This window comes from Anastrepha obliqua, chromosome 1 (genome assembly GCF_027943255.1).
Source record: "Anastrepha obliqua isolate idAnaObli1 chromosome 1, idAnaObli1_1.0, whole genome shotgun sequence".
Taxonomy (NCBI): Eukaryota; Metazoa; Arthropoda; class Insecta; order Diptera; family Tephritidae; genus Anastrepha; species Anastrepha obliqua.
In genome coordinates this window covers 92,583,895-92,588,665 of record NC_072892.1, presented here as the reverse complement: position 1 = coordinate 92,588,665, position 4,771 = coordinate 92,583,895, and the positions used below count along the sequence as shown (strand labels likewise).

The following is a 4,771-nucleotide window of genomic DNA, read 5'->3' as shown; positions in this document are numbered from 1 at the left end:
ATTATGGAGTGGATCCTGAGTTAAGTTTGAAGTGCTAGATGAGATAAGAGCCGAAATAATTGTAAAAATATTTTGCACATTTGCCGTCATTTGAATTATTTACGACCAAGCATTAATTTAATTTGACACGTGATTATCTCAACTTCTATACATTCGTGCAAATACAAAACATTGAATACAACAGAATTCAAAAATGGTTTTCTTAATTTTAAGTCAATTTTACAAGTTTGCTAAGCCTGCTCGTAGTTGAAGAAAAGTAAAACTGCATACGTACCTACATTTACTAAGATATATGTAGTGTGCTAAAATTGCCTTAACGGGGTATATGTGTGTTCCACTTATATGTACATATGTATGTCTGACGCCAAATTCGCTAGAACTGCTTTGGTCTGCTAATAAATATACGTGCAAATGTGTGATTAAGATAATGGAAATAGCAGAGTTTAAGAAGTAAGTATATAAACTGTAAGCACTTTTTTGCACATAGCACAAGAAAAACAAAAAAAAAAACACAAGGAGAAGAAAAACATTCTCCTAAACTGACTATTTTGTTCCTTTACTTCTTGTCCTATACTCTGCCCTCCTAAATGGCTAAAAAGGCATTTCTAAAGGCAATAAAGAAAGTTGTGAGCGAATAATACATATATAACATATGTACATATAACCTTGGGGCACTTTAGTGGCCACCAGTTGAGAAACCGCAGAGAGGTGCCTGCCAGCAATAAAGCTAAATTCAACTGATTTTGAAACTGCCAAATATTTCATCAAAAATATATTTATTACGTGATATTTGTACGCTAAAACCAACAACTGGTTGAAGCCGTTGGCTACAACACAATTGATGACACTATCAATCATGAAGAATGCGTTTGTTTGCTTTGGATAAATATTAAATAGGTAAATATTAGAAAGACTTCACATACACATATTTATGTGTGTAGTATGGATGTATGTGCAAGGATGTCCAATAAAACCAGCATATTGTTTTTCACTGGAATTTTATTCAAAAACCATATTCTAGCAAGCTTTGCTCCTGTCTAGTCAGATAGCTAAGTATGTATGTATGTGTTGGGATAGTGTGTTTCGCAAATGTAAATATGTGAATTTCTATCCCTGGCGAAAAAAGTTAGCTAGTATTGAAGAAAGAATAATAGTTCGTCATTGACTAGAATAATACCAATACTGAAATTATGAATTTGTTTATAAATAATCTGATTCTTTCTAGATAAGAAAATGTAGTGCCTATGCACCAGTCAGGTGAGCGTCTTGATGTTGATCCGCTTCCGAGCGGCAGGTGCTTTATTTTGTGAAGGACATGGCAGAAATACTCTCGAAGAGATAAAACATTTTGTATAATCTGATATTTTGTGTTTCGAATCTATGCATTTCCGAATGGTACTCACGCTCCAACCCTTCGGCTCCAACAGCGGCGAAAGTTTAATTTAATTTTAAGAAAAAACATTTTCGGTGTAAACTTTTAATATGAAATAGAATTTTGTGAAACGCCAGAAACGAAAGGTCTGCATGCTTTTTGAAGTGAAAACTTCTTTAGAATCGTTGGGAGTGATTTGAGGAAAAGTGAAACGAAAAAAGCGACCAACTTGGCTACGAAGCGTTATATTATATGTTGATATAAAAGTAGCGACCAACTAAATAAAAATTAATTTTATTTTTTCTTGTTTCTTGTGATTCGAACCAAGGATTTTGGATCGGAAGCTCACATTGCTAGTCGCTCGGCTACCGCGCCATGCTGTCGTCGCTGGCCTAAAAGTTATTTAGTTACGAAGCATTATATTATATGTTGATGTAAATAATTTTTGTGAGCGTGTAATTCTCAAAAGTTTTATTAGATTTATTATTTAAAATGTATTGACTAGGTAGTGTGGTTATCAGCTTAACATCTGATAGATCCTCCATCGGAGGACAACAAATGTTAAACTGATTTTTGGAAATGGGCGGAGTGTTTTAGGGGCTTGCTCCTTCTCTGCCACGGGTTGACCCGGTATTGCAGTACCGCCGGGATTTCGGCTTTGAATAAATACAAGAAAAAATATACTAATACATTTAGCTTTGGTGGGAAAAGCCATAAATTTTTATATGAATACATGTAGACGAAAATGGAATTTTTTTTTTTGAAATTTGCATTGTAGGACATTTCTGATTATTTACTGAAAACAGTTTTTTGGTTAAGATACTGAAAGTCAGTTTAAGTGAATCGGTATAAATATTTCGTACATTAATTTTTGAAGTGAAAACTTCTTTAGAATCGTTGGGAGTGATTTGGGAAAAAGTGAAACGAATTACAACATATAATAAACGTAGCGACGAACTAAATAACTTTTAGGCCAGCACCGACAGTATGGCGCGATAGCCGAGCGGCTAGCAATGTGAGCTTCCGATCCAAAATTCTTGGTTCGAATCACAAGAAATAAAATTTTTTTTTTTGAAATATGCATTGTAGGACATTTCTGATTATTTATTGAAAACAGTTTTTTGGCTTTTCTATTTTTGGTTTAGATACTGAAAGTCAGTTTAAGTGAATCGGTATAAATATTTCGTACATTAATTTTTTTTTTGTGAGCGTGTAATTCTCAAAAGGTTTATTAGGTTTATTATTTAAAATGTATTGACTAGGTAGTGTGGTTATCAGCTTAACATCTTATAGATCCTCCATCGGAGGACAACAAATGTTAAACTGGTTTTTGGAAATGCGCGGAGTGTTTTAGGGGCTTGCTCTCCACCTCTGCCACGGGTTGGCCCGGTATTGCAGTACCGCCGGCATTTCAGCCTTGAATAAATACAAGAAGAAATATACTAATACATTTAGCTTTGGTGGGAAGAGACATAAATTTTTATATGAATACAAGTAGACGAAAATGGAAGAAATTTGTAAGTCTGTTTCTTCGGTCCGTTTGGGTATTTTTTTTGGCAACATCGAAACCAAAGCATTTGTATCATATTTTATCTATCATAAGCCACTCGTATCATTTGTTGAAATTGAAAACATTGAGGATGAATAATGATAAAATCAAGAAAATAAAATATGAACTTTATAGCAATATTATAATGAACCTATAATTATCCCGCTCCTAATGCTGCTTTCGTCTTATTCTCTCTCAGTTTGTTTTACGGAAGGTTTCACTTCTATCAAGTCTAACCGTTAGACTGGTATTTTTTTATATTTAAGCTGACCTTAAATTAGTTATTTTAGACACATAGTGAACTAAATTTGTTGTGGCTAATATGAACTGGTATTTTGCTGATGCATGACCGGATAGTTGACATTTGGTAGTTCAACGGGGTGTTAAAATTACCACTCGCTAATATGGAAAAAAGGTACGAAGAAGAACACGAACTGGCTGAATAGCAAAGCGAACTGGTAGTAGTTTAGTGCACAACAAGTGTTTTTCCCAGAAGGAATGTTGTGGTTTAACTGCTTTACGAGTAATTGCTCGATGTGTGTGCTGTTGGATTCTGTGCCAGGATTCTAATTTAACGAAACACATAAAGTCGGACTTATTCATAATGAAGTAGTCGAGAATGGCTCCTCTTCATTGTGGAGAAATTCTCGTTATGCGGGAGTTAGCAAAGGTGTCACTGCATTTTACATAAAAATACGTCTTGTTCATTTATAATTAACAAGACGTCATTTATATACAGACAAAAATATGGTGATTTCCTTGAAATACTTTTTACTTTCTTCTAAAGCATAATGCTTCATAAAGACTGTGTCATAATTTCAAACAAATTGGAGAAAAACTTACGGAGATATACGACTTAACCGAAGTATGATAATTGGGGAAGCTTGAAACATAGGGAACTTTAAAAAATGACGTGGTAGGCCGTCGTCATAGAAAATTGATAGTAACAGCGTTAAAAAGAAAGAAGAGTTGATCAGTAACCAAAAATTAACCATCAGAGAGCTGGCAGAGGATTTGAGCTTTGCTTATGGATCCCCTCAGGTCATTACAGTTGATGATTTGGATTTTGCGCCATGTTGCTGCAAAGTTCGGACCGCGTTGATATCGCTAAAGACTGAATCCGACCCAACATTTATAAAAAGCATCATTACGGAAGACGGGGCATGGGTTTATGAGTACGACACGCAACCCAGACAGCAGGTGGGTAAGTCGAGACTTCAGAATGAACCAAGACCAAAAAAAGCACCGGGCTTTTAGTGAAAAAAGATAGTTTTTTACGGCTTTTATGGATTAAATTGGTGTTTTACACCACGAATTGTTGTGAGAAGGTCAGATAGTTAATAAAATCTATTAGTTGGGCGTTATGAGACGTTTACGTAAATCAATTATACAAAGAAGAAAGAATTTGTGGGACAACAACTCGTGGATTTTGCACCATGATAACGCATTGTCGTACAGTGACATCATTACCTGTGAATTTTTGACTAAGAACCAAACGAATACCATTCAATAGCCATCGAGCTCAGCCGATATGGCTTCCTGCGTTGTTTTTTCTGTAACCACTACAGGACGTTTTCAAATAACCACTACAGGGACGCGTTTTAATAGCCGGAAGGAAGTAATGTAAAAATTGAAGACGGATCTGATGGTCATACGGAAAATAAAGTTTCGGAAATATATCAAGAGCTGCATCAAACACTGGCATAAGTGTTTTGCAGTTAATGAGGATTACTTTGAAGGCGATAATATCACTTTTGAAGATTAAATTGTGTTTTGAAATTTCTGAATGTATACCGAGAACTGGTTGATCAAAGTCATCTACTTGCTTAATTTTATGAATCTTTCGGTCT

The 4,771-nt window shown here is 35.0% G+C and overlaps 2 pseudogenes; both read left to right on the top strand.

Moving 5' to 3' along the window:
- The first annotated feature begins 1,854 nt into the window (after positions 1–1,854).
- On the top strand, positions 1,855–2,038 carry LOC129236524 (U2 spliceosomal RNA; annotated as a pseudogene).
- A 573-nt stretch (positions 2,039–2,611) lies between these two features.
- LOC129236602 (U2 spliceosomal RNA) lies at positions 2,612–2,797 on the top strand (annotated as a pseudogene).
- The last annotated feature ends 1,974 nt before the right edge of the window (positions 2,798–4,771 follow it).